At 43.3% G+C, this 24,711-nt stretch overlaps 1 protein-coding gene across 4 annotated transcripts in view; it reads right to left on the reverse strand.

Annotated features, from left to right (window-relative positions):
• Positions 1 to 23,662, reverse strand: part of EPS8 (EGFR pathway substrate 8, signaling adaptor) — a 166,399-nt gene extending 142,737 nt beyond the window's left edge. For all 4 annotated transcript variants that reach the window (XR_014492807.1, XM_083365298.1, XM_083365299.1 and 1 more), the window contains exon 1: positions 23,455 to 23,662. The gene's annotated coding sequence lies outside the window, so the exon portion shown is untranslated. The remainder of the gene's footprint in view (positions 1 to 23,454) is intronic.
• Between the last annotated feature and the right edge of the window lie 1,049 nt (positions 23,663 to 24,711).

Here is a 24,711-nt window from a genome sequence, read left to right on the forward strand (position 1 = left end):
CCAAGGATGAGTATTTAATTTCAATTAAATAATTGCACCCTGCCTTAGATGGCTATACGCATTAAGGCAGACAGATGAATAGAAAATTAGGCAAAACAATGAAAAAAAGACCAAAGTGCAAATAATGACTAATACCCAGAAAGTCTGCAGGTACTGGAAAGTTCAAGAGAACTGCGTTAAATCCAGGGGAAGAGAAAGCAAAATTTGTTTCCGTTCCCCCCTAGCAAACAGTTCCTTCCAAGCTCAGATTAATACATCACAAATCAAGCAACTTCACTTTCAGATATCGAACTGATTCAAAACTCCCAGCTTCTGGCTCTCTTTCTCCTGACTTTTTGCTGCAGAGAGATACCAATCACTCCTGACAAGGTGGGTCAACCTGCACTTGGGTGTTGCTTATGGCAGGGCTTTTCAACCAGTGGTACGGGTACCACCTGTGGTACATTGGCACCTGGCAGGTGGTACGCGACCATCCTAGAAAAGTGGTACTGGGGGAGGGGAATGAGCTGAACCGGTGGCAGCACCGCACAAGCCTGAGTGAGAGATGGCTGGAGCTGCAGGGCTGTCAGGGCTCAGCGGAAGCACCAGGATCAGCGCTTCTTCGGAGCTGTCAGGGCTCAGTGGAAGCGCCAGGATCAGCACTTTTTCGGGGCTGTCAGGGCTCAGTGGAAGCGCCAGGATCAGCGCCAGGTTCCAGCTGGAGCTCGGCGCTGATCCTGGTGCTTCTGAGCCCAGAATGTTGCAGGATCTCCAGGGTTTTGTGATTTACATTCAGATGCTTGGCAACTGATTCATATTTATGACGGTCACAGTGTCCCAGGGTCATGTGAAGTGACCAAAACCTGCTGCAACCACCCAGCAGAAGGGGGGGGGAATAAAAACCACACTCCCCCACCCCACCCCAGCTGTCAATCCTCAACAGAACTGCTCACAACAATGAAAACCTCGGACAGGAGGAAGAGCGCCGCCGGGCGGGCAGGCAGGTGTCTTGCTTGGCTGTGGCTTGGGGGGCACTTTTTTCAGTGCCACTGTAACTTCGAACAGTCACTAAGCGAACTGTTGTAAGTCGAGAACTACCTGTACTTCATCACCTTTCCCCTTTTTTTTGGGTCATCAAATTTTTGACACCTTGCTAGGCGATTGGTGGTACTCGGATGTTGCCATATCCTAAAAGTGGTACAATGGGTGAAAAGGTTGAAAAGCCCCGGCTTATGTAACAGCTCCATAATCAATATGGAAAACCCTCTTTTACACACTTTTACACACCAGACTTTGCCCTTGGAAGACGCCTGGCAGAAACAACATGCTACTCAAAGCAGAATTAATTAGAAATTCATACCACTAGGAAGGAAGCTATATTCAGCTCCATTAGAGAGGTTTGTGCACAGGGAAGATTTTTTTTTTTTGCATTAAAGAAGTGTTAAAGCCTTTCCCTTCCTTCCCTCCCCGGAAAACACTCAGCAATAAGAGGGCAAATAAGGGTGTGACATTGCCATTGAACTTAAGCAGGTCACCAACTGCACAGATGTTCTTCTCTACCCCATCCCATCCCACCCCACCCCACTCCACCCTATAGTCATTCCTAACAGGTAGGCACATGTTTTGGAAGAATGCCTTCTTCCTGTTCATTTCCACCAGAAGTTTGTATAAGAAGAGACAAAATACTCATACAATACTAAAACTTGTTCCAAGGAAGTGAGAATGTATTGGGGTTCAAACCCATGCGCTACATATTGCAAATTTCTAATTAAGGCTATGTGAAATTACTGTTCAGTTTGGGTCAGAGAATATTTAAAGCAAAGGATGGGGAAGAGAGGCGAAGGGGAGGAAAGACGGTCTTCTTTACTACTTTAAGTACAATAACAGTGAGTGGGGGGGGTCGCTCCCCCCCTCCCCAACTTCCTTTGTCCTCTTTAACCAGGGATGACAACTGACAACATATACAGAAACAGGGATACTTTCTGGATTAAAGATGCCACTGTCTTGCTAACGTGAATTAGCAAGGTGCTTGACATTCACTTTTCCATGAGCGCAGCCAAAATGAGATGGAACAGTCTGTAATGCAAGAGTTGACATAAGGATTTGGAAATGCCATGATCTGAAAATTGGACTTCAGGACTGAATATATGACAGGAAGAACAGACTATCTGTAATCTTGTTTCACAAGCTCAGCATTTCTATAAGATTTCCAGGGTACAAACATTTATTTGTTTGCTGTTTATTCAATTTATATGACCACCCACCAGTGATTTAATCAAACCATCCTCTTTTAAGGGCTTGATTCACAGGTTGCATTAAGCCATAAATCAAGATTTGCCCTCTACAAAGCTTGGATTCACAGGCCATCATTAAGCTGCCTTCCTTATAAAATATTCTTGCGGGTAAATTATTTCCCATAAGGTAGATGTCAGAGAGTGAAACAGTGACTCAGTTCATACATTGTGCTAAACCATGATTTTAAAATGGTTTATCAAACAAATAACTGGGTTCAGGTAACATGAGGCTCTATTTACAAATCATTAGCAATCTTCACACATTCGTTTGTAGGGAAAAGTTAAGTCAGTCACATTATTGTTCTGTCCAGTAAACCATAACTTCGTTTAATTTTGGTTAAGTATGTCCAGACAATTTTCCAGTATTTTATCCCATACTGATAATTTAATATTTTAGCCAATAATGACAACCTTGGATAACTCTGCTACCCCTAATCCAGTACTAACTACTAATGAGTCCTACAGGAATAGGGCGGTACATAAATTTAAATAAATAAATAAATAAATAATGGCAAATTTTACAGTTTTTTTTTAAATTACTTATTAGGTAAAAAAAAAGTAGAGCCTTGTGGGAAAGGAGGAAGAGGAGGATGAGGATAGATTCCTTTCTGTTTTTTTCTGACAACATCTATATCTCTCCTTCCTCTAATTTTTCACAATACTCTACGAGGTAGATTTAGCTGAGTGACTGTTATGCAAGCATCTTCTGTGGCTGAGATGTATTTGAACTGGGTTCTCCCTACTTCTTCCCACCTCTACTATTAGACCACCGACACTCACAAGGTTTCTCTTGTTTAAAACACTGAGCTTTAATAAAAGATCTTCAACCAAGTGAAATACAATCTTTTAAATCAGAAATAGGCATCTTCCATGAGAAAAATACCGCTGGAAGTCAGATGGCATTAGATATGGGAACATAGTCAAAATTTACAAGTATCCTGTCTTGGCTGATTTCATTCATACTCTGAGGATGATTACTATTTTTATCTTTACTCTCCTACCATCCGGTAGGAGATGTAGGAGTATAGCCAGCTGTACCAACAGGCTGAAAAATAGCTTTTATCCGTGGGCTGTTAGGCTTTTAAATGGGATATAATCTCTGTGAATTTATGCAGAATTGACTTGGGACACTCACAAGGTTTCTCTTGTTTAAAACACTGAGCTTTAATAAAAGATCTTCAACCAAGTGAAATACAATCTTTTAAATCAGAAATAGGCATCTTCCATGAGAAAAATACCGCTGGAAGTCAGATGGCATTAGATATGGGAACATAGTCAAAATTTACAAGTATCCTGTCTTGGCTGATTTCATTCATACTCTGAGGATGATTACTATTTTTATCTTTACTCTCCTACCATCCGGTAGGAGATGTAGGAGTATAGCCAGCCGTACCAACAGGCTAAAAAATAGCTTTTATCCGTGGGCTGTTAGGCTTTTAAATGGGATATAATCTCTGTGAATTTATGCAGAATTGACTTGGGAGGCCGGTGTGTGGCGTAGTTGGTTCACATGGTGTGGTAGGATGGAGGGTTTGTTGTCACTGTGTGTTGGGGGGAGAGAGCGCGGGGTGGGGGGAGGCTCAGCTAATCTCAATGTACACATGTTGTACTTTGACAATAAAGGTTTATTATTATTTATTATTATTTATTTGAATGTATTTGATGCCCAGCTCTTTTGAAGAAAATCTCCTCCTTCCCCCCGCCCTGCCCCAGTAAAACCTGGACACCTACAAAGCACACCCCTACCAGTCTCCTTACACCTTGGATCGTGTGGAAAAATTCAGTAGGATGTTCCCTTGCCATTCTTCACCACTAACCTACTGTGAACAAGAGCAATAACAGCAACAGCAACAACAACAACAACAACAATAATAGCAGTGCCTGGAGACAGCAGAATAGACGAGAAAGAACTGGAGAAGATAACAACATACAAAGTGTTGTGTATGTAAATAGTTAGCAATAAGCCATAGAAGATATTGCAAACACTGTGCAGCTTTGCAAGGTTTAAAGCGGGAAAATAAGGTGCAATCATTGGACGCCACAACCAAGGAGCGGGAAAACAGACAGTTTGTATTGGTTACAGTTCAAACGCTTTCTCTATAAAAGGGTTGCAAGATTTGACATTTGACAGTTGACTTTGTGTATTCAATAAACTCGTTCAGTGTTAACCACTCTGAGTCCTCGTCAATTCGAACCAAACAACTGGCGACGAAGGTGGGATCGACAGAAGACCAGAGATTAGGAAGAATTGTCGTGAAGGCGGCAAAGTCTGAGCGAGTCACAGTCAACCGAGCGGCCGCGGCAGAATAGGAAAAAAATTCTCCGAATGGCGCAAATCGGGTCATTGAAGGAATTTGACCCTAACTTCCCCGAAGATTGGGAAGAATATATTGGTCAGGTCGAAGGATTCCTGTTAGTGAACGGAATCACCGACGACCGAAAAAAAGCGGCGGCACTTTTGACAATTTGCGGCACACCGGTCTACAGAGTCGCTGTCGGGCTGTGCCAGCCACAACCAGTCTCCAGCGTGCCCTATGCCGACCTCCTTGCAAAACTAAAGGTGCACTTTACTCCCCGAAGGTCCGAACTTTTTTGGCGGCGCATCTTCGAGAAGAGAAATCAGAGACCGGGGGAATCCATACAGAAATTCGTCGCTGCCGTTAGGGAAGCCGCAGTTCGTTGCAAATACGATAATTTAGAAATTAGGATTCGGGACAGAGTTGTGCTAGGCTTACGCGATGAACAATTACAAAACAGAATAATCGCCAAACCTACTGGCGATTTACAGGAAGTGCTCGACGAACTCCTAACGTATGAGTCTACCGGGTATCGCGACCCCCCCCGCAGTAGCATGGCGACAGCACCTGAAATTAACCAAGAGGGCTATGTGGACTGCGGGGAGGTGGATCAGCAGTGGGAGGAAGAGATCGCCGAAGTCTCCAGGCGATTTGGGAAGATGGCACCCAGACAACTTAGAAGCGAAGGGCCCGAACCCGGCCGCCGGCAACAACCCGCAACACCGCAGAGACCACCGACCGGGGCACAACGACCGTGGCGGGACACCGCAACCAGACCGCGCGACAACGACACCCAGAACCGATGCGGCAGCTGTGGCGGCAACCATCCCCGCGCTTCCTGCCGATTCCGCACCGCCAAGTGCAGGGCTTGTGGCAAGACCGGCCACATCCAGGCCATCTGCAGAAACCGCGTCCGGGACTCCCGTCTGAATGAAGTCGATGTGTGGCCAGAGGGTAAGGTAAACCCCAATGCTAGTGGCAAGGAGACCCCTAGATCCCGGGCGAAATTTTCAAACCCAGGGGAGGTGGCCCGAGTCAATCGGAAAAGGCAGGGAAGGGGGCACAATTTTCCGGACGGAAAATTAAAAATCACAGTCCTTCTGCAAGGGGTTCCTTGCAGAATGGAAATCGACTCTGGGGCTTCAGTGTCGATAATTTCCACTGAAACCCTGAAAAAAATTGAACAACTAAGTGGAAAAAGAATTCCACTTAGCCCAACAAATATTCAATTAACGGACTTCCAAAAAAGTCCAATAATCGTAAAGGGAAAGACCAGCCTTAGAGTTAATTTTAAGGGATTTAAGGGGGTCTTAGATGTGGTAGTTACGGAGGGGAATAGGACTAGCTTAATAGGGCTTAATTGGTTTCCTGCCCTGGGAATTTGGATAGGGGGAATAAATTCTGTGATTAAAAATAAGACCCTCGAATCCATCTGCAAAGAATTTGCAGACGTATTCGATGGATCTCTAGGCAAGTACAAAGGGCCCCCCATTAATTTTAACCTAGACCCCTCAGTAAATCCAATCAGGCTAAAGGCCCGGAGGGTACCTTTTGCCTTAAAAGAAAAAATCGAGGCCGAGCTCGACCGGCTTGTAGGCCTCGGAGTTTTAGAACCCGTTGAGGGCGGTTTATGGGAGACGCCGATCGTCACACCCCTCAAACCCAATGGGGATGTGAGGATCTGCGCCGACTATAAAGCGACCCTCAACATTGGAATGAAAAAGCATGCTTACCCGGTCCCGACGGTGAAGCAGGTCCTCGCCACGATCCAGGACGCCGCCATCTTCGCCAAGCTCGACTTGGCGCATGCGTACTTACAGTTGACTGTTTCCAAAGAGGCTGCAGAGGCGCAAACAATTGTTACCCACAAGGGGGCGTTCCGAGTCCACAGACTGCAATTTGGGATTGCAGCTGCTCCAGGCATCTTCCAAGAAGTGATGGAGAGGACCTTAAAGGGCATACCTGGAGTATGCCCTTACTTTGATGATGTCCTAATAGCTGGAAAAGATGAAGGAATGTTAGTAGAGCGGCTGGAACAGGTACTGGGTAGATTTAGAAAGGCTGGATTAAAATTAAAAAAGGAAAAATGTAGCATAGGGGTTAAATCCACTGATTTTTTGGGGTTCAGGATTGACAAAAGCGGGGTCCACCCTACCCCTGAAAAAATTAAAGCAATAAAAGGGGCTCCTGAACCAAGGAACAAGGCTGAGCTACAGGCCTTCCTAGGCTTGGTAAATTTTTATCACACTTTTGTGCCACATAAGGCTGCCATTGCAGAACCACTGCACAGGCTTTTAGATAAGAAGACCCCTTGGCATTGGCAAGACAAGCACAAAGTGAGTTTCCAGACCTTAAAAGATATCCTTTCCAGTAGCTCAACTGTAACCCACTTTATAGAAAATAGACCAATCTACCTGGCGTGCGATGCTTCGCCTTATGGCGTCGGGGCAGTAATCAGCCATTTAGACACCCAGGGAATGCAAAGACCCATTGCTTACTACTCCCGCACACTAACCAAGGCAGAGCGGAACTATGCTCAAATTGACCGGGAAGCTTTAGCCATAGTGGCAGGAGTTAAAAAGTTCCACGACTACCTGTATGGCAGGAACTTTACAATCCTGACAGACCACAAACCCCTGCTGGGACTGTTTACCACAGATAAACAGACTCCCCAAATTATGTCTCCCAGGATGCTGAGATGGTCCATTTTCCTCTCAGCATATTCATTTTCCCTCCAATACCGACCAGGTAAAGACATGGGTCATGCAGACGCTCTTAGCAGATTGCCCCTTAGCACAACAGAGGAGGACCCTGCCCCAGTGGGACAAGTAATGTCCCTACAAGATATTCCTGATCTGCCCCTAACTGCTAAAGACATAGCGGAGGCAACCAATAAGGACCCCATCTTAAGGAGAGTAATGGCCTGGGTCATGAGCGGTTGGCCCAACGCCAACCCAGACGTAAAATACAGTCCATTTTTCCGAAGGAAGGATGAACTATCAGTTCATATGGGTTGCTTACTTTGGGGAACTCGTGTAGTAATCCCAGGAATCCACAAATCAGCTATTCTATTTGAATTGCATGAAGGACACCCTGGAATAGTAAGGATGAAGGCCTTAGCTAGGAGTCACTTGTGGTGGCCAGGACTGGACCAAGACATTGAGGAATGCGTTGCCAATTGCCATCTGTGCCAACGTTCCAGGCCTGAACAACAACACATCCGCACACATAAATGGGAGTTAGCTAGGAATCCTTGGTCCAGGATTCATATTGACTTCGCTGGACCTTTCCAGGGGTTAACGTTCCTTGTAGTGGTCGACAGCTACTCTAGATGGCTAGAAGTAGTACCGGTCAGTTCAGTAACGGCAGGCAGAACAATACAGGCATTAAGGGGCCTCTTTGCCACTCATGGGTTGCCGGATTTAATAGTGTCTGATAACGGGCCACAATTCACATCTATTGAATTTCAGGATTTCCTCAAGGCCAACTCGATTAAGCATAAGACTTCTGCACCCTTCCACCCCTCCACCAACGGATTGGCTGAAAGGAACGTGAGGACCACGAAGGACGCGCTTAAAAGAATTATTCGAGGTGACTGGCATCAGAGACTAGCTGAGTTCTTGTTGGCCCAACACACAACCCCTTGTTCGGCTACAGGGAAAAGTCCAGCTGAAATGAGGTGGGGAAGAAAAATCTTGACCAAGTTGGACAGACTACACCCCGACCGACTCCAACCAAACATTGAATTTGACATTCCTAACAGAACATTTGAAGTGGGGGACTTGATTTGGGCCAGGAACTACGCCCAAGGGGATAAGTGGATTCCTGGGGTGGTAACTGAAATCTTAGGTCCCTTATCATACATCATTGAGGGGGAAGGGAATAGGGTCTGTAAAAGACACATAGACCAGCTGAGGAAAAGATCTAGTGGGTGTGTGCCAGCTGAGGGGGACCAAAGCTCAGTTAGGGCAAACAGTACAGATAACATTTGGCCTGAAAGTGGTGTAGTGGTGGGGCAAGATGACATATTTCCAGATGCCCATCAACAACAATTCAGTCCAATTGATTGGGAAATACCCCTGCGAAGTAGGCCAGTGACAACTGAATCCCAAACACAACCTAATACACAAGGCAGTACATCTGAAGCCAGTAACCCTGAGCCCAGGTCCAGTAGTAACCAGCATAGTAACCAGCAGCCAAGCAGTCAACCAGGAAAAGGGGCCCCTAGCAGCCAAAGTAACAGATACCCTTCTAGAATACATAGGCCACCAAAATACCTAAAGGACTTTGTAAAGAAATGACACCAACTGGGGGGTAAGGGGTGTTGTGTATGTAAATAGTTAGCAATAAGCCATAGAAGATATTGCAAACACTGTGCAGCTTTGCAAGGTTTAAAGCGGGAAAATAAGGTGCAATCATTGGACGCCACAACCAAGGAGCGGGAAAACAGACAGTTTGTATTGGTTACAGTTCAAACGCTTTCTCTATAAAAGGGTTGCAAGATTTGACATTTGACAGTTGACTTTGTGTATTCAATAAACTCGTTCAGTGTTAACCACTCTGAGTCCTCGTCAATTCGAACCAAACACAAAGCCCTAAAATTAGAAATAGAACAAGTGTGGCAAAGGCAAACAAGGGTAACACCAATAGTAATAGGTGCCTTAGGTACAATCCCAAAACAACAGAAGCACCACTTGAACACCACTGGCATTGACAAACTTGCCATTAGTCAATTGCAAAAAGCGGCCTTACTAGGAACTGCTTCCATCCCGCAACGATATCTGTAATACTATCAATTCAAACATCCACATCTGCCTATCCCAGGTCCTTGGTAAGGACTCAATAGGTAGACAAAAATGTCAAATCCACTCTGAACATCGGGCTGATTGTGTGATGATCAATAATAATAGCTCCTAAGGTTGTGCATGTAACACATCAGCCACACAAGTTACGCAAGGTGCCAATTTGCTTCCAGGTCCAATTCAAGGTGGTTGTTTATAATTTGGTTTTAATCCTGCTTTTAATCATGTTTTTACATTATTTTATTATCTTGATTGTAAACTACCCAGGGTCACTTAGGTGAGATGGGCAGTGTAGCAATTTGGTAAATAAATAAAATAAAAATGAATGTTTTTAAGGTGCTCCAGAGAAGAAATAATTGATGCTGTAATCCTATACAAACGTAGCCCTATTGAACAGAGGCAGAGGATGCTGTGCAATAAGACAGATTTCTAGGATGGGGTTGGACGTTTTAAAAAGAAATTTTGCTTTGGTGGAAAAGAGTCGTGCAGGCTTACAATGCATTAACTGTTTGCCAAAACACCAATGCAAAACACATCCTGTCAAAAATTTGGAAAAATGAAATGAAATACATATATGCAAGGGTTCAATCCTGTAAAATAAAAGGGTCATTATTTTCTTTCCAGACAAAATGTATGATTTTTTTTAAACCATAAACCAGCCAGAGCCATTCTGGAACCAGGTGACCCCCAAATCTAATAAATAAAACAGAAATAAAATAATACAGTAAAATAATACATTTCCTGCACCTCTAAGGGTGGCATCCAAATCAGAAATTAAGCCAACCATACTCCCTGCCATTCTCTTAGAAAAACATCACTGCTGCTAGGTTTTAGAGGTACAGGCATTTTCCACTACAATCACCAGACAAATAACACATGCACAAAAATAATCCATCTGCAATTGTGCATGTGCATTTATCATTGCTTTTAACCCACATTTCATCTAGAATCTCCGCAGCCACAGTTCAGTTGGCAGATGCTAAATGCCTTTAAGCTAGCATTGCCTCCTGCAAATTTAATTTATATACAAGCTGAAGAAACTGGCAAATTAACATGCATTTGCTTATTGGAGCTGAGGTTGTTGCATTCTTTCTGGAGAGCCTTGGGCTTAACGAGCCTCTAATCTCCCTTGCTGTTGTGTTCTAACACAGAGTTAAATTACCGTAGCTTTGTAAAACAGCCCGGTCACATTTTACTCTTCCACTCTTCCATCCCATGACTTGGATAATGCTGGAGGTACTTCTCTCCTGTAACGTTCTTTGCTGGGTGAAAAGAAGGCCCAGGATATTTATTTAAATTAAATAAAGTCCTTTGTTGCTAGCCCCTTCATTCCTTTGCATAAATTCTATGCATTTGCCTGCATGCAGCTTGGGATCACCTATGGAGATGACGCTAATGCTTAAATACAGCATTGGGGTTAAATAATAATAATAATAATAATAATAATAATAATAATAATAATAATAATAATAATAATAATAATAATAATAATAATAATAAAAAGAAAAAGAAAAAGAAAAAGAAAAAGAAAAAGAAAAAGAAAAAGAAAAAGAAGAAGAAGAAGAAGAAGAAGAAGAAGAAAAAGAAGAAAAAGAAGAAGAAGAAGAAGAAGAAGAAGAAGAAGAAGAAGAAGAAGAAGAAGAAGAAGAAGAAGAAGAAGAAGAAGAAGAAGAAGAAGAAGAAGAAGAAGAAGAAGAAGAAGAAGTAGTTGGAAGGTACCTTGGAGGTTAGTCCAACCCCCTGCTCAGGCAGGAAACCCTATACCATTTCAGGCAAATGGCTGTCCAGTCTCTTCTTAAAAACTTCCAGTGTTGGAGCATTCACCACACCTGGAGGCAGGTTGTTCCACTGGTTAATTGTTCTAACTGTCAGGAAATTTCTCCTTAGTTCTAGGTTGCTTCTCTCCTTGACTAGTTTCCATCCGTTGCTTTCTTGTTTAACGCTTCAGCCTTGCAGTGTCTCCTTTCCACTCCCCCCCCCACCAAGTTTCCACTATGAGAAGATTAAAGGCTAAGTCCACAACCTGCTGAGCCTGGAAAACAACTGGCAGCCAGCATGGAACTTTCAATATTAAGGATGACACTTAAGACAGAATAGAGTAAAATAAGTCAGTAACTCAAAGAGGCACAAATGTGTGCACTCCCCATAAAGACTTGAGGGCAGCTCCCCTCCAGCCCATTAAAGAATTATCACCAAATATAACTTTTAAGATGACAGGGCAGAGAAATAATTAACTACATGGGGAGCTAAAACATCAACGGTATGATCATTAATTCAGTTTTAATTAAGCTTTTAAAATAAATTAGGTTTTTCCCCACTCTTGCTGCCCTCACCCACTGCCAAAGCACACTCCATTCACAAATACTGCACTGACTTATAAAAAGCTTCTCCTTGTTGCCACAGGCAGGCAACTCATATTGGCATCAGGCAAATTTCATCCAGCACCTGGGTGTCAACTGAGAGCAAACTCAAGCAGATGCTAAGGGATTCCTGTTAGCTTTCCATTCTGGGTTAGACAAGGCCCAGTTACAGTATTAAAGTGATCCTGGCTTGGCAGGGGAAACCTCACAAGGCTACAATCCCACCCTGGAGGACCCCCTCACTTATCCCTGCTTGACCCTTCCTGTTCCCCAGTTTCAATTTTATTTATTTAGCCCACTGTTGGGGCTGCCCAACTCTTTGGCAGCTCTCGGTGGCTTACATACAAGAAAGCAAAATCATATACGTATGTATGTATACATGTAAAAAAAAGAAACACCTGGCCAACTGAAAGAACAAAACAGGTAGTCCTTGTTTAGTGACCATTCAAAGTTACAACAGCGCTGAAAAATGGGACTTAGGAATGTTTTTCACAGTTACGACCTTTGCAGCATCACCCATGATCATGTGATTAAAATTCAGATGTTTGGCATCTGGCTCATATTTCTCTGAAATAGTACAGGGTTTCCTGCCAGAGCAGGAGGTTGGACTATTTATTTTATTTTATTTTATTTTAATTCTATTTATATCCCGCCCTTCTCCGAAGACTCAGGGCGGCTTACAAGCTTAGCAGTAGAAGACTAGAAGACCTCCAAGGTCCCTTTCCAACACTATTATTCTGCCCCAGCTTTTTATAACATCAAATGGCTTGCAAAGGTATCACAAAACAACCCAGAGCAAAAAGCATGCTTGGAAATGCCAAAATGCAGGGGAAGCAGACCACAGCACAGATAAATTTTATAACAGCAGGCAGGAAGGAGAAACAGTTGGCAGATCTGCCCAGCTTGCTTGAGTCAAGAGAGCAAGATTAACATGGTAGCCAGCATGCTTGCCCTAAAGCTTGGTGACAGATTAAGGGTCAGGCACTCTTTTCCCCTCTTGCAAGATAGTTATGAAGATTAAAGGAGTACAAAGGAACCACACCTGCAGGAGGAAGGAAAAGTAAAAAAAGTCAAGATGGTGGAACCACATCTGGATGCATCCCCCCACCCTTTTGTATATAGGCGGACAAAAGGAACAAGGTTAGACATGCATCGCAATGTTGATCTTGACTTTTTTTATGGTTTCCTGTGGTTCCAACTCTTTGAAAAGTAGAACTTCAGGATAAATGAAATCAGAATCTGCAAAAAAGAGTGGCATTGCTATAGCTAATGACTGATCTGGACGCCATTTTGACTAAGGATTATTGAAATTGAAGTCCACAATATTTTTTTTAATCTATCTGGTTGGGGGAGGATGATATAAAAGAATAGGCCCTGTTATTCTCAGGAAGTAACCTTCTCTATACAGTACAGCATCCATAAAAAAGATATTTACTGCTAGGTCACAATTGGTCACTGACAGATTATAGTAAAAAGCCCTCTTAAGCTGGCTCTTTAAATCATGTCTTAGTAGAGCATCGATTAACGTATCTTCTGCTTTACAGTTAACATTATGGCTTTCATCCAGATGTCCAAAATAGCTCTAACTTAGAAAGAGAGTGTTTTCAACACTTTTTAATATAGTGTATGCATATTTTAGCATGTGCTTCTCAGATATCAAACCTCTGAAATACAATACTTCCCATCAGTCATATGTTTTTCTATTCTTTTGGCATCTTCCATTTTTTAGTGACGTAAATCTAATACTGAGGTAGATGAGTGAAGCTTAGTCACTGTCCCTACCAAGACATCCTTGCTACTGATTCTGGAGTCCTTGACTTACAACTATTCAAAATCAACTTGTCATCTTCAGTTGCATTCTTCAACGGTGACAACTGTTCCAAAGACATATCTTTGAATTTGATGTCTATCTTCTTTTCTACTTTTTTCAGGTCCAGGGGTTCAAGTTTTAGGGTGAGAAGCGGCGAGCACTCTTACAATGTGAGCTAAGCCTGCATAAGCAAGTGGCTTGGCACAGAACCACAGCTAAACTTGGATCTATATTTTATCTAAATTTATGCACATTAAATATGGAGAACGTGATTACCTCCCCATCTATTTAAGCATTTTCTCCTCCTGTTATGTAAACATTACACTTCAGCATTTGGTTTTAGAGAGGCTTTGAAAGCCACTTTCAAAGCTTATATAGGGGAATGACATGCAAATCAAGGTTTTGGGTTGAGCATCAGGGTTAAAGATTGTTTACCACGGTCAAATTTCTGTCCTACCTCTTTATTTGCATCACTGAAAGGCAGGTTTTTCTACCCAACAAGTCTTTTAGACTAGATCTCGGCAATTTTAACAGAAATAGCACAAGCCTAAATGAGGGATGTTTGGAGAAACACATTAACACACATAGGCACACAAAGCAATCAATATCACAAAAATCTATTTCCACTAAGAAAAACATTATTTGCCACATACAAACAGGGAACAAAAGTGCTATTTATGGCCACTGACCAACTCATCTCCGTGCTGTTTTGGACAAACCACATTCATCCAATCTGGCTGCAATGAACTGATAGGGAGGCTGCCTGGATGAAAAGCCCTAGTTGCATTCAGACTCTTGTATCTGCCATGGCTGTATGCTTTGTTGATAAGACAACACTGCCCTCTTCTCAGGGACCCTCTGCCCTGGAGAGTTGATCACTATATTTCTCAGAACTGAAAATGACTTTGTTGTGCTATAAACTCTAGATGTTTCCAGCACAATATACTTGGAAGGTTAGAGCTGTCAATCAAATAGAAGTGAATATTTGCAGCCTAGAGTGGAAGTGTAAAGTTCTAGAACAGGGGTGGGGAACCTTGGCTCTTTTATGACTTGTGGACTTCAACTCCCAGAATTCCTGAGGAGTTGAAGTCTACAAGTCATAAAAGAGCCAAGGTTCCCCACCCCTGTTCTAGAAGCTCTCAGAGCTTGGTTGTTTGTCTGCAGATGTTTTGTTACCCAGCTAATCAATACCGTTAACTAATGGGGTAAAGAAACATCTGCAGGTAAACACCTGAGCTCAGAAAACGCCAAGAACTTTGCAACAAGTTATGTATGTCTCACACAATCTTCAGGATTTTTCTTTCATGAAGAATTTTGAGTGAAAATGTTTCTACTGTTGCAGAGAGGTCTGTTTAGGGTCCCTTTAAAATAGCCCGAAAGCTTGGTACTGACAACTCCAGAGGACACCAAAGCAGCTCAAAGCATTACCTGAAGATCAGTTGGGTAGATGAGCTGCTAAGTGTGTTCTACTGCTATCCCAACTACAAAGGTCTAGACAAGGGGTCTTCAAACTTGGCAATTTTAAGACTTGTAGACTTCAACTCCCAGAATTCCTCAGCCAGCGTGCCTGGCTGAGGAATTTTGGGAGTTGACGTCCGCAAGTCTTAAAGTTGCCAAGTTTGAAGACCACTGGTCTAGACCAATGTTTCTTAATCTTGGCATCTTTAAAATATATCAATTTAAGCACATCTTAAGGTTGCCAAGATTAAGAAAGACTGGTCTGGACACAGGTGCCATGGACTACACTTTTCCAATAAAACAAAAAGTCACCCTGGGCCAGGGGTAAGCAACCTTAGCTCTTTTATGACTTGTGGACTTCAACTCCCAGAATTCCTGAGCCAGCTGGCTGAGGAATTCTGGGAGTTGAAGTCCACAAGTCATAAAAGAGCCAAGGTTGCCTACCCCTGCCCTGGGCCATTAACAGAGGGCTTGAAAATGTGTGGAGAACCTATGGTCATATTTGGGCTTCCATGTACCAGTTGGGACTTTCCATGAACTTTCTACATCTAGATTTCATGTTATAGTTAATCAGGGTTGGTTGAATAAAACACACTAGATGGGGTCACACAGCATGCTAGGTCTCAAGCTATGGTCTACAAATGACAATAGTCCAATTTGTGAATGGTGTTGAAGGAAAAACAAAGAAACCACCCAGTGGCTTTGCATGTTTGTGAAACTAAGCTTAAGACTTTAGATCAGGGGTAGGCAACCTTGGCTCTTTTATGACTTGTGGACTTCAACTCCCAGAATTCCTGAGCCAGCTCAGAAATTCTGGGAGTTGAAGTCCACGAGTCATAAAAGAGACAAGGTTGCCTACTCCTGCTTTAGATGGACTGGTATCGGCTTTTTGAAAATCTTTACATAAAAGAACGTGGAAAAGTGGGAACACAATTCATAACATCACTTCCTCTCCTCTCCACCGACCATCAGCTAAAGGAAGTTTCAGGTCTCCTATGAGATTCTAATTTTGAACTGGGTTTGTATTTCATAACCATGTTATGTTTACATTTATTAAACAAGCCACATTTGAATAGATTCTTACAATGTAGTAATGCAAAACCAAAATAACTATAATGTAAAATGTCTGTATAATGTGTGAACTAATCCTAACAAAGTGGGGTAGTAAATTGGACATTGAACTTGAACAACAGCAATGCAGACTAGGTTCACAGATAACATTAAGCCGTGGTTTGCTTAATCATAAGCAATAGGCTAGGTTTATACAACACTGGTAGAAACTGATCTATAAACAGGGTGGCTGTGTGTGCATAGTACACTGAGCTAAAACCAAACCAATTATGTTACTGTTTATTTTGGCAAGAGAATTAGGGTTTGTTGTTCTTATTCATATGGAAACAACGTGTACACGGACGCTCAGAAAAGACCCACACCTAGATTCAACTTCTCCCTCCTCCAAGAGAAATCGACATGAATGTCAGAAATGCTGAATTTCTAAAAGGCCAGGTGAATGCTTCGATAAGGCAGACCTTGTTAACACAATGCATCCTAATTGCTACTGAAAATAAATCCATTTCCTTCACATGTGTGACCATAGCTCAGATTTCTTTTTTTTTTTAAAGCTACAGTCACGGCCACTTAAAAGTTGACATGCATTTCTCTGACCCTGATGGAGGAGCCTGCTGGCTCCAGAGATATCGGTGGATGTCCTCTTTTGCTTTTTTAATTTTGAGGCTCAGGGCTGGGATGCTGATCTGGAACAACCAGGTTAAAGTAAGGAAAGACTTACTCCTTCAGAGAGAAAAGGCACACATCAAAGTCAAGAGAAGTAGGAGATCTTTGCTTAATTGAGTTAAACTCCAGAAAGAAACCCAGAAAGAGATAAGGGGAAAGGAAACTAGAGAAAGGGCTGTTGTAGTAGGAGTTACTACTGCTGCCATGGCCATAAGAGGATAACTTGAAGCAATGTTTCTCAGTCTCTTTAAGATGCCTGGACTTCAACTCCCAGAGTACCCCAGGCAGCGATGCTGGCTTCAGTATTCTGGGAGTTGAACTCCACACATCTTAAAAAGGCTAAGGTTGAGAAACACTGCTTTGGAGACTAAATCCAGGCATGTCCTATTCCAAGAGCTCCATGAAAACCATCATTCTCTTCCACTTTGCTCATGACAATCCAAGCAAGTCTCATACTCCGTAGTCTCAGAAAGCCTGGATGAGGAACGTCTTCCGGGAATGGGAAACAGCCAAATAAATAAAGAGCCTTGGTGGAGCAGTGGGCTAATGCCTCCTTAATTAACACCAGCTGCCTGCAATTAGTGCAGGTTCAAGTCCCACCAGGCTCAAGGTTGACTCAGCCTTCCATCCTTCCGAGGTAGGTAAAATGAGGACCCAGATTGTTGGGGGCAATTAAGCTGACTTTGTAATAATGCCGCTTGGGGGGGGGGGAAAGCCCTAATAAGCAGGCATATACATAGAATGAAGGCTATTGCTAAGCACATTTGATTTGTGCTTAGATTGTAAGCCGCCCTGAGTCTTCGGAGAAGGGCGGGATATAAATGGGATTAAAATAAAAATAAAAAATAAAATAAATCCCTGTGCTCTATTGGTCAAAATGAAAACGGTCTTCGCAGAAATCTGTTTCCAACAGCTCTACAATACGGTGTAGAAAAATCAGGTTTTGAACAAAGTACCGTGGTGACAGACATTCCCAGTATTAAAAGAACACCACTGCTCTGGCAGAAATGTTCCTTTTCGAATAGTATCGGCAAATTTTATCTGTAAGTTTAGATTATACTTATTCTACCTATTTCTCTTGTTTAGCCTGTTCTGTTCTTCATGTGGGTAAAATCTTATATAAATAGTCTTCAACTCACAACCATTCATTTAGTGATCATTCAAAGTTACGGCACTAAAAACAACAACTGGTTCTCACATGTATAACTGTTGTGGTATCCTCACAATCAACAGGATCAAAATGCAGGCACATTTATTTATGACGTCTGTGGCATCCCGAGGTCATGTGATCACCGTCTGTGACTTTCCCAGCCAGATTCCGACAAGTCAATGGGGGAAGCCAAATTCGCTTAACAACTGCCTGATTTACTTAACAACTACAGTGATTTGCCTCACAACTGTGGCAAAAAAAGGTTATAAAATCAGGTACGACTCACTTAAGTGCCATCTTGTTAGCAATGGAAATTCTGATCCTAATTATGGATTTGAGGACTGTTTGTATAGGTCAGGGGTAGGCAATCTTGGCTCTTTTATGACTCGTGGACTTCAACTCCCAGAATTCCTGAGCCAGGCTGAGTCAGGAATTCTGGGAATTGAAGTCCACGAGTCATAAAAGAGCCAAGGTTGCCTACCCCTGGCATAGGTGTTATGTGCTCATACATAACAAAACAGAAACAGAAAAAGGAGAAAACTGCAAGGGATGGATAATTATAGGCATATTAAAACTACCCAATTCTTTTAGAAATACCGACTCCTACCTTTTTTGGAAAAAATAAAGAACTGACTTCAAAAGAACTCAGTTCCCACTCTTTTCCCCCAGAAGAATTGGGTACTATTTGCAAGCTATCTAGCATTCGACAAGTGGAGATGAAAAATGCCATATCTACCCAAAATCAGTATGGAGATTTTCAAGCAGTGCTCCTTCACTGATTTTTGTTTTGTTTTGTTTTGTTTAAAAAAACTGTATTGTTCTGGAACAATCATGGCAAAAATCGCAGCAATAGCATCTCTTCTTGAGGAACAGCTGCACCATATTTCAGAGGGACTGAATGAAAGCTTGTGCAAAAGAAAGTGAAAATACACAAGGAAGATTCCCCGTTGATAGATCTGAGTTGTTGGGACTGGTCGGAAATAGAATGGGACAATAGAATAAACCTCACAGCTCGTGGAACTCTTATCCAAAGTGAAAATTAAGAGGGTGGGATTTTTTAATGGTAAGTTATAAGAAATACCAGGTCTGGAGGTTAGCCGCTAGAAAGTTCAAGAAGGACACCTGAGAAGAAGGCATTATTGAATTAGGGTTATTTTCTTACTAATATGGATACTTCTGTGCAGTCTTAAGAAGATGAACTCAACTCAGAATTTACTTGCTTCCCTTGAGCGGACAGCAGAATTCTAGGCAAAGATGGTTGGGTTGGGCAGAGAAGTGCTTTCATAGAAAATAGATTGCAGGCACTATTCTATTCATAGTCCCTTTATTATAAGAATCAAAATCTAAAGCATTAACCCTGGACATTTCTCTACGGACTCAAAAGGAATCTAACACGTGGACAACCTTTCTCCACCATGGACTGACGGTCATAGGTACAAGGTTGATCTTTTTGAATGGCAGCATACATAAACAAAAAAAGTACGGTATCTTTCAGAAGCAAATAAAGGGTTTTGGAAAACAAGAATACAACAGGTCCCATTCCATCTGGCGGATCTGAAAGTTGTTCAGCCTTTCAAAAGGCTACCTAATAACTTCTTGAGATCTTTTATCAGTGCAGGGAAGCAGAGGGACTGTGATGCTCAAAACGACTCCAAAGCAAGGCTGTCAGTCTAGCACATAAAGGAACACTCCATCCAGATTCCTGTTAAAATGTCTCTATGCATTTATTTTACATTCATGTGGCAACTAAGGAATCCATGAAGCATTTATCCACAGTAATATTCTTTCCTGGAATATTTATTTATTTAAATGTATTGGTTGCCCGATTCCAGTCCTTCAGCATTCACAACAGAGCACCAAGCCACAGAAGTTGAATTAACAGGGCGATTGATGCAGCGCTGATAAGCACCATTTCTAAAAATGGGGCAAGAGAGCAAGCTGATGACAGTCAGTTTAACAACAAAGATGATAGGAAGCAGAAATAAGCAAACACTTAACAACCTCCCTCCCTCAACTTTACTTAAAGTAAGTCAGGTATCAACAGGGGTGCAGACAAGGGTGACTCAACAGATATTATAAACTTGGATCTGCAAAACACCTTTTACAAAGTCCAGTATGAAAGTCTCCAGAACTAAACAGAGGCATAGAATCAAGGTCACGCAAAGTATTAGTACCAGTTTATAAAACTCTAGTGAGACCACACCTGGAATACCACAACCAATTTTGATCACCATACTACAAAAAAGATGTTGAGACTTCGGAAAAAGTGCAGAGGAGAGAAACTAAGATGATCAGGGGCCTGGAGACTAAAACATATGAAGAACGGCAGCAGGACTTGGGTTTGGCTAGTCTGAAGAAAAGAAGAAATAGGGGTGAGATGATAGCAGTATTCCAGTATTTGAGGGGCTGCCCCAAAGAAGAGGGGGTCAAATTATTCTCCAAAGCACCGGAAGGCAGGATAAGAAACAATGGTTGGAAACTGATCAGAGAGAGAAGCAAGCTGGAATTAAGGAGAAACTTCCTGACATTGAGGACAATTAACCAGTGGAACAGCTTGCCTCCAGAAATCGTGGGTGCTCCGTTACTGGAGGTTTTAAAGAAGAGACTGGACAGCCACTTATCTGAGATGGTATAGGGCAGATTCTCCTGCCTGAGCAAGAGGCTGGACTAGAAAACCTCCAAGGTCCCATTCTATTCTATTCTATTCTATTCTATTCTATTCTAGTCTAGTCTATTCTAGTCTAGTCTAGTCTAGTCTAGTCTAGTCTAGTCTAGTCTAGTCTAGTCTAGTCTAGTCTAGTCTAGTCTAGTCTAGTCTAGTCTCGTCTCTCAGCCATAATGGAATAAAAAGAGAGGAGTTCCCTTGAATTAAAGAGAGAGTTTGGTGTAGTGATTAAGACAAGAGGCTAGAAACTGGAAGACTGTGAGTTCTACATTCAACTCACTTTAGGCATGAAGCCAGCTGGGTCAGTCCTTCTCATTCAGCCCCAGGAAGAAGAAGACAAGGGCAAACCACTTCCAAAATCTTGCCAAGAATACTGCAGGAACCTGTCCAGGAAATTGCCAAGAATCAACACTGACTCAAAGGCACATAGTTCTCTTGGATTGGCAACTGCAGATAAAGCAGGAAGTAGAAGGAATAAACGAGCAATTGTCATCCTGATAAGAAGGGGATCCTTGGAAATTGGCTCAGGAGAAGGCAACAAGGTGCTTGTTGCAAGTGGGTATGGTTGTCAGACCTCCTTAATTGAAAGATGCGTTTTTCTGGGCTCCCACTGCAACCTACCAACCAGTACAGTATGCCGTGCATACTGGCATCGACTTTTCAGAGTCCAGCACCACACCTCCCTAATAGAGAAAAGGGTTTAAAAAAAATCTTTGTCCAATGATTTAGAACTTGGGGTCCTCCCTTGAAACCCGGTAGGAAGATCGAGGAGTGACGGAAATACTTTTTCAACCACAGCATAAATTAAACTGTCGCATTGGCTTCCAGGAATTGTAAGGTTTTGGAGGATCAGATTAATGCATGATAACTAAGGGCTGTTTTCTATCTCTGCAAATACTTTAAATACAGACTGTTGAGAAGCAACAGTGAACAGCGGCTACTTGGTTCCAATCCAGGTGGGTGGAGGTTGGTTACAGAGTGAGCCAGCAAAGAACTTCTTCAGATGTTGTAAATTTCCAGACATCCCAAAGATATCATCCAATCGGGATTCCCATGATAAAATGGGATGATAAGATTATCCGAGTTAAAGGATGGGATGGAAGTAACATAGAAGAGGACTTTACACTTACTGTAGGGCAGTGTTTCACAACCTTGGCAACTGCAAGATATGTGGACTTCAACTCCCAGAATTCCCTAGCCAGCAGGGGTGGCTGGGGTATTTTGGGAATTGAAGCCCACACATCTTACAGTTGCTAAGGTTGAGAAACACTGCTCTAGGCCAGGACACTGTGCAATTTCAGCAATTGTGATAGAAAATATGGAGCTTTAAGAGAAGGGTCTAGTTATACTGTACACACAATTATCATGCCAATTATATCTGTACATACCAATTATTGTACATATAATTATATTATCAGTTGAAGTGTTGTTTTTGTTTCCTAATCACAAGCCCTTACACAGGAGACAAAACACAAAAACCTCACCCATAAATAGGGTTTATGACAACTCTCCAGGCCCTATTTCCACCAATCGTAGAGAATATCTACACAACACAAACAGAATTCTACCCATTTTCTGGATCTATACAACCCACCAAAGCATCCCCTATTTATACAGATGGGAGTTCACGTTGGGCAAAGCTAGGTTAGCTAGCTTGTGGTTTTGTGAGCTGTACATACACAACCAGCACCAGCTTTGTGGCAAACTGTCTGGATGAAGTGGGACTTGCTATTCAAGAATCGTTGAACAGTAAGATGGGTGGTATATAAATTTAGTAAGTAAATAAACTCAAATGGATGTTTCTGAATTGGGAGATATTCTCCTATTTAGCCAAACCAGAACACTGAGATCCAGTTTACATTGTTGCAAAACCACACCACCTCCCCATCCTTAATTTCAATAAACCCACAACCGGCAATGTATCGAGTTGTTAAACAGGGCTTGCAAACCGTAATGACAAAGAGTTCACACAAAGCAATAAGCCCCAAGCCAAAGAAATCCAATGAAAACTTCACCTGTTAGGGTATTCCAACCTTGCTACTCGCCTCTAACCCACATTAGTTGTACGTCAACCACGTTGGCGAAAGATTAGGGGAGCTGAAATCCAGCCCCCCCCCGACGGACAGGAGTGTCAAGGGGGGGGCCGGTGTGTCAAACAAGAGAGAAAGTCACGCAGAGCCAAGCCTTCCTTGCAACAAAAAAATCAAATAAATAAATAAATAAATAAATAAATAAATAAATAAATAAATAAGTAAGTAAATAAGTAAATAAGTAAATAAGTAAATAAATAAATTTATTTATTTATTTATTTTAATTCCATTTATATCCCGCCCTTCTCCGAAGACTCAGGGCGGCTTACAAGCTTAGCAATAAAAATAAATAAATTAAAATAAATAAAATTAAATAAATAAATAAATAAATAAATAAATAAATAGGGGGAAATCGAGTTGGGAAGACAAGCAACAGGAGTGGCTACTGAATGCTCAGGTTACAGAAACAGAAAAGCCACAGGTAGGAACTCCCCACAGATTCTGGCTTGAGAAACACACACACACACACACACACACAATCACCCCCCCTCTCAAAAATACCCTCCACCCCGCAGCTCATCGACCAAAGCCCAGGTGACAATCACCAACAAATGTGTGCGTGTCCCCCTCTCTCTTTTTTTTTTCCACCCACGAGAGTTCACCATTCCCTCCCCCCCCCCACTTCCTGCTGCTGCCTTCGCCCGGGGAAATCGGAGATGGGATCCAAATGGGGCCATAGGATTCCGCGCAGCTGACCCCCCCACCCCCCCCCACCGCGCGCACACGCGCAGTAGCCAGCCTTCAACCCGCGGGAGGGTGGCGGGGGGGCTGGTCTCGTGGGGAGGGGGGGCTTAGGGGGCGACCCCCGAGCCTACCTTTCTCGGCTCCTCCGGTTCAGCTTCTGCTCATCCGCAAGGCTTTTTTTTTTTGTTTTTCGCCCCGCGGGAGGGGATGGGTGCGCCAAACCGGAGGAAGGGCTACCAAAGCCCGCCGCTTCTGGTCCGGGAAGTGCGGCCGGTGAGCCTCGGCGAAGCCCTTCGCTTCCCGCAGGTCATCGGAGCCAAGCGGGAAAAAAGCCGCCGCCGCCGCCGCGTCGAGGTAAAGCGAAGTGCAGCTTCGCCTTCCAAAAGTGCCCGCCTCTGCCTCGGCCCCGGCTGGGGCTTCCCGCGCTTTCGCTGGCGCCGGTCTCCCTCTAGCGACCCACCTGGGCTTTGCTCGCTCGGAAAAGGCTGCCGGCCAACCCCCCTGGCTTCCCACGGGCCGCGCTAAAGCCCGTCCGGTGGATTTCCCCTGCGCGACGCGGCCGAGGTTCGAGTCCCTCTCCCGAGCCGCTGAAAGCGAGCGGGGGGGGGTTCGTTTGGCTTAGATCCCAGTCTTCGTGGGGTTGTTTTTTGTTTTTCCAGACCGTGGGCATGGTGTGGTCGGCGCTTCGTGGGTGAAGCCGGTTGTGGTGGGGTTTTCAACCAGCTGGGATCGTGGCTTCTTTGCAAGATTGGGCGATTGCGGTCGATCGTAACTGTGAACTGACCCTGTAGCTCAGGGGTCTTCAAACTTGGCCCTTTTATGACTTGTGGACTTCAACTCCCAGAATTCCTCAGCCAGCTTTGCTGGCTGAGGAATTCTGGGAGTTGAAGTCCACAAGTCATAAAAGGGCCAAGTTTGAAGACCCCTGCTGTAGCATCTTGAGTCGGCGTGTAGGAAGGTGGGAGTAAAATTCCTTCATTCCCGTTCAGCTTTCCGAAGGAAAACTGGGCTGCTAATTTCCTCACCTCCTTGCTCGTTTTAACCACATTTGCCTTGTGTACTGGGGCCATCAATCCTTCACAAACCATAGTGGGCCCGTAGCCACAGTTTCAAAGCTAGTCAGTTCCTCTCCCTGCCTTCCTGCTAAATAAAGGCTTTGACCAACATCTAAGTTAAAATCAAGCAAGCTGCTGCTTTATAGCAATGTGGTTGGCGCTTCATGGGTGAAGCCAGTTGTGGTGGGGTTTGCAACCAGCTGGGATCGTGGCTTCTTCGCAAGATTGGGCGATTGCGGTCGATGGTAACTGTGAACTGACCCTGTAGCTTCTTGAGTCGGCGTGTAGGAACGTGGGAGTAAAATTCCTTCATTCCCATTCAGCTTTCCGAAG

Source organism: Vipera ursinii (genome assembly GCF_947247035.1).
Source record: "Vipera ursinii genome assembly, chromosome: 6".
Lineage (NCBI taxonomy): Eukaryota > Metazoa > Chordata > Lepidosauria > Squamata > Viperidae > Vipera > Vipera ursinii.